The sequence below is a fragment of the Lycium barbarum genome, chromosome 12 (genome assembly GCF_019175385.1).
Source record: "Lycium barbarum isolate Lr01 chromosome 12, ASM1917538v2, whole genome shotgun sequence".
NCBI lineage: Eukaryota > Viridiplantae > Streptophyta > Magnoliopsida > Solanales > Solanaceae > Lycium > Lycium barbarum.
Window position 1 is genome coordinate 19,882,980 of NC_083348.1, and position 12,989 is coordinate 19,895,968.

Below are 12,989 nucleotides of genomic sequence, written 5' to 3' on the forward strand. Positions count from 1 at the left end.
TACTTTATGTTACTGCTTGCATTGTTTTCCATGCCTTACATACTCGGTAAATTATTCGTACTGACGTCCCTTCTTGTGGACGCTGCGTTTCATGCCGCGCAGGTCAGCAGGTATACGGACCAGATTCCTAGCGCCCTATCAGCAGCATTCGACAGCGCTCCAGTTGTTCCGGAGCCTTATATCATCGGTACTATTTTGTGTATGTATTTTCGGGCGCGACAGTACTCGGCCCTTTCTCTGTATAAATGTACTATGTCTAGAGGCTCGTAGACAGATATACACAGTCAGCTATGTACAGTTTAATGTATTTTATTCCGAATGGTTCGCGTTCTGGTGTGACGCGATATTAGAAAGTTTACTGCAAATGTTAATGTTTAGAAAAAAAATATGGCACTGTTTATACAGGATAGCTAAGGGGTGCTCGGTACAAGTATCGGGTACTCGTCACGGCCCCTAGTCGGGTCGTGACAGTTGTTGTCTCATACTCCTATGTCATTTTCCTCCCTCAACTCTTTATAATTGTTTTTTGAGTAATGATTTATCTTCTGAGTAAATCATTCTTTATTAATTACATTGCCCATCTTTTCCTTTCCTTTGCTACTAGCTCTTTTCTTTGATCCACTATTTGGATTTCTTTTTACCAGTTGTTTCCTGATCATCATCAAATAAAATAATCTCGTAATTCACTAGAATATTTGATAATAGTACTGCCAATCTTCATTTTGGATAAGTATCCATTACTTATTTCTGTTTTTTCATAGTGATTTCTGTTTTCCAGTGGTTCTCTTCGTATCTTTATGATATTCATTTGCTGTGAGCTAGGGTATTCAGGATACTTATCACACCTTCCTCTAACTTTAGCATTGTTCTCCATCTCCATATTCTCGTCAAATTTATCTATTTGATCAGCAATAATAAGATTGTTATCTTTTTAGCTACTAGTTTCAGTTGTTAGTAGTGGTTTGTCTATGTAAAAATGGATTCTGTTAGTTTGTAGACACCCCTCCTTCTCCGCTTCACGGTCTGCTAATCATAAATGGAGGTATTAACATTCAAAATGCACAAAGGATTATTATGTTTTGCTCGTCACAAACAAACAAAAATTTTGAAAAAATACTAAAGACAAGCATAGTTCCTTCTTTTGCTAGGAATAAACCATTCTCAAGACTGTCAAAGTTAAAAGACACTAAAAATGTTGTTTTGTTTCTCAAAAAAATAGAGAGTGCATACCTTCTTCCAGCCAGTCAAGCCCATATTACAGCCATAGAAATCATCCCAGTTTATCATTTTGAAAATTTAAAGTCACTCCACCAAGTTATATACCCAACAGGTCAAGAGTATGTTCTAAAAGGATCAGAGTTTCTTGATAACGCATTACCTTCACAACCTGTGCAATATTGAAATGCAAACAAAGGAAACAAACAAGAATGATAAAAGACAGACACAAGAGATGGAATCAAAAGTAACCAAAAGCTATATTAAATCTAGAGACCTCAATTGATTAACCAAAACAAGCAGCTAATCTATGAGATAGACCTCAAGGGAATTGTGACAATCCCTTGCAACCCAACTTTCCAAACAAGATTCAAAACAAGTTTCACCAAGCTCTCAAACTCTCACAAGAGTGTAATTGTCAATACTCAAAATAGTCTAAGCACTAAAGTTCTATTCCCAGTTATTTATAGTTTTATGGTGTCTATTACAAATATGCCCAAAAGTGGCATTTCAGAATTGTAACCACATATTTGGTTCTTGGATCTACGGACCGCAGAAATGATTTACGATCTGTAACATTCAACATAAGTCATGGGCAGAATTGAGTCGTTTTTTATCTCAAGTACGGTCTATTTTATGGACCGTAATAGGATTTGACGGTCTGTTTTATGGACCGCCAATATCATCAGTTCCTCCTTCCTTTTGATTCATTCTTGGGCCTTCTTCTAAGGTGATTTTCACGACGTGGCATCTCTTGGAATGTGCCAAAGTAAGTTCAAGGACCTCCATCTTCTTGAACACTCCTTGTAATGCTTGGAGGTCTCGGGATTGGCTTCGTGTGAATGGCCATGATGTGACTTGGGTTGCATCACAACCCAATGAAATTGAATGTCCTAATTCTAGAGATTTGGTGCTGGAAATACAGAAAATGAGTGAAGAAACTCCAGTGATAGAAAGGAGCCGCAACTAGTCCTGGAATTCCCTCTATTTCCACAAGTATTGTGTTTACAAGACCGAGTCCACCGACAATTTGACCGGAAGAGCCGCTACCAATGCGTCGACTCAGACTGACTGCAGGCGACGCCGATGAAGATCAATGTGAGTCATCGAAGAAGAAGAAGAAGAAGAAGAAGAAGAAGAAGAAGAAGAAGAAGAAGAAGAAGAAGAAGAAGAAGAAGAAGAAGAAGAAGAAGAAGAAGAAGAAGAAGAAGAAGAAGAAGAAGAAGAAGAAGAAGAAGAAGAAGAAGAGGAAGAAGAAGAATAGGTGAAATCTCACCACCACCATCCGATTCAAGCTCTGAAATGCTAGAAACAAACATGTTTTGTTGGGTGGATTATACGGGTTTCAATCTAGCTTGTGAAGAAATTGGGATACCACAGAAGGATTATTCGTGTGTGTCTAATAAATTGCTCTTGGAGATAGCGCAGGAGGCCAAGGTGGAAGCCATTGTTGCCATAGACAAAAATTGGGATTTTGAGAGAAAGAGTTTTCTTGAGAAGTAAAATAAAGGAGGAAAGGTAAGAAAATAATTTTTAATTAAAAAAAGTCAAAAATAATCTTTTCATATTTTTTTTCTTCTATTCCTCACTCTCCCCAGAAGAGAGATATACACTCACTATGCCAGATGGCCGAAAAAAGGCGTATGTATACCAGTTCAAAGTTGTCCAGGGGTCAAAGGACCCCTGCAAAGTTTAAGTGTCTTTTCGAAAATTAGGTATTAGTTCCAGGGGAGTTTATGTATTTTCTCTTAATGTGAACTTCTCTACCTTTATGATCTTTGATTCTATGTAGATGGTTGAAGATTCCTAATATCGTTCTGATCATAAAGGATTGCTTGATCAATTTACTTATTGTTGTTGTCTTTAACAGACTTATCTTTTTTCCTTCTCCAACATTCTACAATTGACCATAGAATGGCCTAATTTTCTACCATGCTTACATTATTTTAGGAATGTTTTCATACTTAATCTTCTATTCAAATCCCTTTAAGGAAGAATAATCATCCTTAGTATTAACCCAAACACTAAAGACCCAAGTTTTAAGTAAATCAATCTCAAAGCTTACTTTGGCCATACTTGGTCTATTCATTGTTTTAGTGTGAATATCAAGTTTTAGAGGAGTACCCACTTCTCCTGTTATTTGTTCAGTATAATACTAATAGTTCATGTGGAAAAGAAGACATGGAAGGAGAATCCATGATGAAACTATCGAAAGATCCTCTTCAAGCTAGAAATACAGAGTTCATTTCTACAATCAAATTTTAAAACCTTCGATGTATATCCCCCTTTTTTTTTCAAAAAATTAAGTTATACTCACAATCATTTGTGTAAATTATAGAGACGTTGAGGTTTTCATACACCCCATTTTTCATAGATGCCTTCAAAGAGATTTTTTTTTTTTTTAAAATGAAACTGAATTATGTTAATCTACGGATGATTTTTCAGAAATCATCCGATAAATATTCTTCTACAAGGAGCTGGCATAATCCCATAATAATCTCTAGCTTTGAATATCATAATCGAAACATTTCATTATAGTTGCCACCATTTCTTGCTCGTGGCAACTTGAGATTGCAGAGGAGCTCGGGGCATCAGCCAGGGTGGTTGCGTACGATGGTTGTGTTGACACCTAATTTTTGACCTCCCATAATTTATTTTAATCACCCAGAATCTTTGGGTATTAAACAGAGTGAAATATGTATTTTTAGAAGCCAAAATGATTTTATAAAATTATTTAGATAATATTTTACCATTCTCATTTGGTAAAATAACTTCTATAAACATTATAAATCATCTGGAAATTAATTTACATATTATTGCAATAATTATGGTACTTGCCAAAATCAAAAGCATTATAACAATTATCTTGTTTAATTAGTTTCCCAAATTAGCAAGTATTTTACTCCGTTTAACTCAAGGAAATTGATTAATTAAAATAAATAATTATTTTGCCCCTTAACTTTAATTTCTACATAAACAAATCATATTGACAATTTTCAAATTAATCAAAATTAATTTAAACAATTAATTATAGTTATATTTGTAAATTTGCTTATTATGTGTTTAATTACGGCTACAATTGAGATAATCAATGATTAGTCTAATTCCGGCCTTAATTGAAATAGCCAAAATTCTTTGGTTTAGATTATTTAAGGTCATAATTGCAAAATTAGCCTTTAAGTGTTTTTAGTCCAGTTGCGGCTACGATTGAAATAGCCAATTTCATGACTTAACTTGATTAAGGTCAATTTTACAATTTGATTTTTGTCTAATTAGTTTAAAAGTGATCATATTTTAGATGTCCAATTTAAAGATGTTTCTTTAATACGGCTATTTGTCAAAATCTGCATATACAACCCTCCATATATACATATGTATACGGTTATATACATGTGTATACGTATACACACACGTATATCACATATAGACACATATATATGGGTTGCCCCTTATTATTTTTGTGTTAGCCGATTCCAGGCCTAAAAGGGCCTGACTCGGCCCAACTATCCATTAAAGAGGGGGGGTAATACCCCTCGTCTCTTCATTTCATACCAAATAGACCCTAAGGGCCTTTTCTCTATCAATAGGTCGTGAAACCCTAGCTGCCACCCCTCCCCTTCCCTCTCTCCTATGTTATCTATGCCGGAAACAGCAAAGAAAAGAAGGGCCCGCTTTGGTTTTGGACCGTGCATGGTCGAGAATGGCAAGAGCATTAATTGCTCTGCCATTTCTCACCCTCTTTCCACCAAACGAGGTATTACCACCCCTATCTCTCACTTTTCCGCAAAAATCAACGTTTGTTAGTACGTATTTTTAATGGGTTTTGTCTTGAGGTGAGTTTGAATCCTCAAACCCCATTGGTCCGACTGTGACCATAAGGATCCACTGAGTTCTGGTTGCAAATCCAACCCTTTATTTGTTGCATGCATCTATCTGAGCCTTACGATTAATTGTTTGTGAGGAACAAGTCCAAATTCGAGACTTGTCCCACATCGATGAATTAGGGCTTTTTGCGAATTTGGGGTTCTATTTGAAGCAGAGGTTTTTTTCTTGGGGAGATTTACCACAAAAAACTCGAAATACTTAGTTTTGGCATACCTTTGCTTTGAAACTTAAATTTTCAAGTTAAGTATAATTTTTAAATATTTTTTACTTTTTCTGTGTTGGTGTGGCTGAGTGTTGGGATTAAGGAGCAAGGAGATCTGTCCCGGTTCAATCTCAATTAGTGCTGCACAAGAGAAAGGTAAATAATCTTCCTTTTTATTTCGCATTTTGAGTCTCATTTCATGTTTATGTTTTTTTTGTTTTTTCTTAGCTTAGAGAATGTTTTGTGTTGGCTGTTAGATTATGTGATTTACTTTTGTCCATAGATAGTTTAGTTTATTCTAGTTATTTGATTTTTTTCCTGGTCATGGAGTAGTATTAATTGATCACCAGTTTGGTGTGATCATGTTTTGTTATTAGCCTAATGTTTATCAAATATAATTTAGATTTCAACCAAATTCTATTGCTTTGTGCTCTTACTTTGCTTGCCCAGATTGAGTTAGCTATATGTCTAGTTGGTACATGGTTTTTTCATTCAACTGTTTATGTCTTTTGACCTATAAGTATTTACATTCATGTACCTCTATGTTAATTGAGTCTACCCTATTCCTGTAAATGTTTTGACAACTTTGATGATAATTGTCACACATCAATAATGTCTTAAGTCTATAAATGGAAATCTGAATGAAATAAAACTGTCTACTTGACCTGTTGTCACGACCCAACTAGAGGGCCATGACGGGCACTCGGAGCTAACCTACCGAATACCTCTAAACATACGTCCCATAACCATTTCTAGGTGGGCCATAAGCTAGCTCATATGCATCATACTCTGTAAGGACATGTGTCACAAGACAATGGCAAGTCATTATGCAATCACCAGCAACTTTGCCCGTAAACATAAGTCAACAAGGCTGTCTAAATACGATACATCAACATATACTGGTAAGACTACGAAACGTAGAGATACATGCATCGGTCTACGAGCCTCTATACATAGAATACAGGAATCCATAAAGACGGGGCAGGACTCCGCCATGCCCAAGTCTATGTATACAAAAGAGTAGTACCAATAGGCTACAGCTCCGGAACAACTAGAGCGCTTCTAAGATGCCACTGATGGAGCTCCTAAGGATCAGTCCCGTCTATCTGTCTACCTGCGGGCATGAATGCAGCGTCCACAAGAAAGGACGTCAGTACGAATAATGTACTGAGTATGTAAGGCATGAAAATAATATAAAAAGAAATATGTAACATAACATGAGGTAAAGTTAACCTGTACATCTGATTGCCTTGTAAGGCGGATATTATGCATGCTTAACTTCTTTTAAAGAAAAACATTTCTCATACATATATAACATAATCATTAGCCCGCGTCTGGGGTAACCATCTCTCGCCGCCCGCTAGTGGTGACTGCCCGGCCATATAGGCACGGTGTTATTATCATATCCATAAGTCGTCCATTACACCCACCGTAGTGGTGTCTACCCGGCCAACTAGGCCCGGTGTAACCGTACATGCATGAGAGCTCAATCAAAAGATATAACTCTATCGGAGTGACGTAAGGTCAGTAACCTCCGATTATCTTATGGAACAATCATCATCATTATGTCTCACCTTGAAAGAACAAGTAGCATAAGGTGAGGACAACAACAATGAATAAAATCAAGAAAGTCATGGAATAAACTCAATAATCTCATAATGGCATCAAGACTATAAACTTTGGAATTTCTAGGAATATGATCATCATCATTATTATCATAAAAACATACTTCATCTTTAGCATCATAAGAGCTCTAAGAGTCATGAATCTCTAGTTTGTGGGAATAAGGACATTATGGAAAACATGTATGGGTACACAAGAAAGGAATCATGCTTTTGAAAAGAAAGGGACTAGCCTTAACGGTACTTAGGATTAGCTTGATGAAGTAAGTATATTATCTTTTAGGTTTGTGTCCCCTACAGTTTATGATATTTATAAGTTAGCATGATGGCCCACTCAGGTATGACTAAGAGATGCATGTATGTAATGCTCGGTAGGTTAGCTCCGAGTGCCCGTCATGGCCCTCCGGTTGGGTCGTGACACCTGGCTAAATGTGCATTTGGGTTACCGGCCGAAATATTAGTGGGGTTCATAGTTAGCCGAAGGGGCATAAAGCTAGACCCGACAAAGATCAAAGCAACCAAAGAATTACCTCCTTCCAAAACCAAGAAAGGAGTCGTGAGCTTCCTGGGAAGGTTAATTTACATTGGACGATTCATAGCTCAATCCGCCATCATTGTAGAGCCCATCCTCAAGCTTTTGAAGAAAGATGCTCCCACAAAATGGACAGAAGAGTTCCAAGAGGCATTTGATACTATCAAGAGATACTTGTCCAATCCACCAGTCTTGGTAGCACCAAGGCCCGGGAGCCTTCTGTTGCTATACTTATCGGTTGCGTATTAGGACAACACGATGAAAAGGGAAAAAGAAACGTGTCATTTACTACCTGAGCAAAAAAATCACTGCCTACGAGAAAAGATATACGCTAGTGGAGAAAACCTGCTGCGCTTTAACTTGCATAGCCCAGAAATTGAGACATTAGTTATCTTCCTATACCACCCCCTCATATCCAAGATGGATCCATTGATGTATATCTTCCGTCAGCCCATGCCCATCGGAAAATTGGCCAAATGGCAAATCCTGTTAAGCGAATTCGACATTGTATACATAGCCCAAAAGGTCGTCAAAGGACAAGCCTTAGCCGACCGACTAGCTGAAAGCCCAGTGGATGAAGAGCTCGAACCCCTCCGTACTCATTTCTCAGATGAATGGGCATTGGCCATAGAAGAGGAAGCAGTGGAACCATACACAGTCTGGAATTTGTTCTTCGATGGAGCAGTCAACTACAAAGGTTCCGGAATAGAAGTAATTCTAATATCAGAAAATGGGCAACATTACCCAATGGCCGCTAAACTCAAATTCTGTTGTACCAATAACATGGCTGAATACGAGGCCTGCATTCTAGGTCTCAGGATGGCATTGGATATAGACGTCACTGAGTTGCTGGTCATTGGAGATTTTGACCTAATAATTCATCAAGTACAAGGTGAGTGGGCCACCAAAAATGAAAAGATCTTGCTATACGTGAACTTGGCATAAAGACTTTGTAAGAAATTCAGAAAGATTGAGTTCCAACATACTCCAAGAGCTCAGAACGAGTTTGCCGACGTGCTGGCCAAAATAGCGTCAATGATCCAACATCCTGAAAGCAGTCACATTGACCTGCTGAGGATAAGCTTGAATAAAGAGCATGCCCATTGTTGCCACGTAGAAGTAGAGCCGGATGACAAGCCGTGGTACAGTGACATCAAAATATACTTGGAGAAACGTGAATACCCCGAACAAGTCACGAGTGGACAAAAGAAGACCATCAGAAGAATGGCAAATGGTTTCTTCCTGAATAAAGAAGTGTTGTATAAATGAACGCCGGACTTGGGTCTGCTTCGATGTGTAGATGCCGGCGAAGCCACCAAACTTCTAGAAGAAGTACATGCGGGGACATGTGGACCTCATATGAATAGATTTGTAATGGCTAAGAACATTCTCCGAGCTGGATATTATTAGATGACCATGGAAAGTGATTGCTGCAAATATGTGAAAAGGTGCCATCAATGCCAAATCCACGGTGATCTAATCAAGGTTCCTCCAAGTGAGATTAATGTTATGAGCTCACTGTGGCCTTTCGTCGCCTGGGGCATGGACGTCATTGGACCCATCGAACCCGCAGCCTCAAACGGGCATCGATTCATTTTAGTCGTCATCGACTACTTCACCAAATAGGTGGAAGCAACATCACATAAGTCAATAACAAAGAAAGTGGTAGCCGATTTCGTGCGAAACAATATCATACGCCGATTCAGCATACCCGAGTCCATCATAACTAACAATGGGGCCAATGTAAATAGCCATCTGATGAAGGATATCTGTGAGCAATTCACGATCACTCACTAAAACTCGACAGCCTACCGGCCACAAATGAATGGAGCCGTAGAAGCAGCCAACAAGAATATAAAGAGGATATTGAGGAAAATCACAGACAATTACAAAGGTTGGCATGAGCAGTTGCCTTATGCTTTACTGGGATACCGTACTATGGCTAGAACTTCAACAGGAGCAACTCCATGGTCTATGATACTGAAGCGGTTATACCGGTTGGTCTATGGTACTGAAGCGGTTATACCTGTTGGTCTATGGTACTGAAGCGGTGATACCTGTTGAGGTCGAGATACCTTCCTTAAGGATCATCTAAGAAGTAGAATTGGATAATGTTGAATGGGTCTGAGCTCAATATGAGCAATTGGCTTTAATTGACGAGGTCAACTATACCGACAAAGGATGGCAAGAGCCTTCAGCAAACGAGTTAGGACTCAACTTTTCCAAATTGGGCAGTTGGTCCTCAAAAGAATTTTCCCGCACCAAGATGAATACAAAGGGAAATTCGCTCCCAACTGGAAAGGTCCTTATGTGGTGCAAAGTACCCTCTAGAGGAGCGGTAGTACTGGCAGAAATGGACGGACAAGAATGGCCTAAGCCAATCAATTCAGACTTAATCAAGAGCTACTATGCATTAAGACAAGTTGTTCAGTCTGTAATAATACTTTTGCTTGTAATCGTTATGTTATTTGCTTATATTAGCTATTCCCTTTCGCTTGTAATCATTTTGTAATAGATAGGAAAAACAAAACAACTTTGTAATATGAACTACGCAATAACCTGACTTCCCCACAGTGGGATACGTAGGCAGTCCGTTTGGGACCCGGTCGCATTATTAGTAAAAATCAAAACTCATTTACGTTTATTCCGAACTAAGTTCGACCTGATCCCTGCTATGACAGGATACGTAGGCGCTCTGGAGCTCGGTCACACCAAAAGAAAAACCCAAAATCCCTAGAAAGCCTCGGAGATAGGACTTCACGAAGGACGCAAAGATCACCACACACCCAACTAAGGCGGAATTTCTGGGAAGATCTAAAAAATTTGTGCCATCAATCCACTACAAAGAGTCAGCCAACCCAGGGTTTCAAACTGGGGCAGAAATTGAGAGAAGCTCTCAAAATTTCTCATTTATTCAATAAACTAGGGCAGAAATTTTGAGGTCTCAGAAGATTCGGCACGAGAGTTCGTCGATCGAGATTTAAGCTGGGGAAGAATTTTTGAAAAAGGTCTAAAAAATTCCACGCGAGGAACCGAAAAACCCCAGTCACGGAAGAAGGGATCTCTCTCATTCAAAGCACATGTCATGAAAATTAACCTTATAGCTTTCAAAACAATGCATTTATTTCCCTACAAATAAATATCTTTATGGTGACTTTACAAAAATGATTTTCTGCATAATGAAAATAAATTCATCTTTTGAACACAGAGGCCGAAGGGGTTTCGAGTCCAGAAAGCCGAAGACGCGAGAGCGCCGGCGGCATGAATCAACTTTAAACAGGAAAAACTAACCCATTTCTTATGCAGGTCCCCAGGACGTTGGAGGATGATCCTTTTGCTAACTTTGCTTCATATGCAGGAAATGGTTCGCCAAAAAAAGGTGACAGCAGCCGAGTTTAGGCTTTCAGAAAAATACCTAGCCACAAGGGCTACAAAAGGATTTAAATGCCACAAGGGCAAATACCCAGCCATGAGGGCTACAAAAGGACTGGCATGCCACAAGGGTAAATACCCAGCCACGAGGGCTATCAAAGTTTTGAACGCCGCAAGGGCAAACACCTAGCCATAAGGGCTCACAAAGGACAAAGGCTGTAAATGGCAAAATCTCCAACCGATGGAGTCATAGTAGAACAACACGGTATATCTGACCACGAGGGTCACAGCCAGTATAAAGGACAAAAGAAAGACGATTTAGCCACATGGGCCATATGTATCATTCGCATCACTTCTTCTTATTTGTCATGAGGGTCATTGTATATCTATTTTCCTGTTACCGAGAGGGCCATTGATACGCTCAAATTACACCTTTTAATAACGTAAAGCGGACGATGTCGAATATAGTAACCCAATAAGGTTGGGGTCGAATTTCACAGAGAATATGGTCTGAAAAGTTTACTAAACGAGTATTATACTAATCTTGCGGTCCTGGTGTATTCCAGAAAAAAGGGTTTTATAGGAGTTTTGGTTTGTGGACTAATTTAGAGGGACTAGTAATTTAAAGTTATAAATATATGGGTAAAAAGAACCAAGGTTGTGTCACCATCAGATTAAGTGTATGATCATGGGTCTTGGTCTTGATATACTTCTAATGGATCGTTTGTATGGATGCACTTAACCTCTATGTGAATCTAGACTATTTCCCAATAATAAAATATTATTTCTTTTTATGCTTTTCCCAAAGATAAGAAAGTATGCATGAAGAACGGTTAATTATGCCAAGTAAATTCCTCTTATTCCTAAGTGAATTTATTAAATAAATTTTAAAGCCTTGTGTTCTTGTTATTTGTTCTTACCAAACTCTATTTATTTTCCCAAATAAACCAAAATTTATGGCGTTAGCTAATGTTTGTAACCACTAACTATATGATTAAAGCGAAGAACAACTAAACCCTAACAATCCATTTTGCGTATATCAATCACAAATCCCAATCACAAAACACCCATCCTTGGGTTCACAACCGTAGTAAAGAAATTTAGCTACTCACAGAAGAAGAACAACAGCAAAAATAAATAATTGAGATCATAATGCTTACGAATGATTTATTGTAATTGAAGAGAAAATAATTGCAATTGTTTGTAATCCCAAAAAGAAATTCAAAAACTATGAGTATTCAATGCTAAGGAAATAAAACTGAAATCTGGTGAATTGGAGCCTACAAGAAACCTACATCAGGTATTTATAAGGGTCTAAGTCGTGAAACACATGTTGACAAAATTGCCACCTGACGGATCAACATACGAACCGTAAATATTATACGGTCCGTAAAATCTGCAGTTCTTGTCCGTAAAATCTCCTTCTGCCGCCCAGATCTACGCTCCCTTTTGACGGACCGTAAATATTGTACGGTCGATATAACTGGTCCATAAATTCTTCTTTCAGTTGCGACTTGCTGTAACTGATCAACGGTGGAATTTACGGACCGTAAATAATGTACGGTCCGTACTTTCTGCCGTGAATTCCCTCTTTAGTTGTAAGACATCTATGTCACTGATCTACGGTTGAATTGGCGGCTCGTAAATACTATAAGGTCCGTCTTTTTGCTCCGTAAAATCCCAGCTTCAGTTACTTCTCTTTCTTGAACATATTTTAAAGCCATTTTCACGACTTTTGCCATAAACATGATAAATACCTGTAACATAACACAAACACATCAAAACACCCAAACTTGCTTGAAAAACAAGTAAAACTCGCCGTCAAAAAGCATCAAATGTGTCAGAATTTCGTGACATATCAACACCCCCAACTTAAAGTCTTTGCTTGTCCTCAAGCAAGTGACACAACACAAACGACTCAACTAACATAGATACAAATAGAATAACAATGTCTACAATGATTTTGACTAAGAACTACTAGCTTACATTATTTCCCTTGACAGACCCTCTCAATTTAAAATAGTTCAACTTAGATATACTATCCAAAGCACGTCATGACTAACAATGAAGCTTTCATTAATGACAACAAGTTATTGGAACTACTGATGCACGCTAAAACGCTACTTTTGGGTAAGTATTCAATGTTGCTCAACCTTCATGC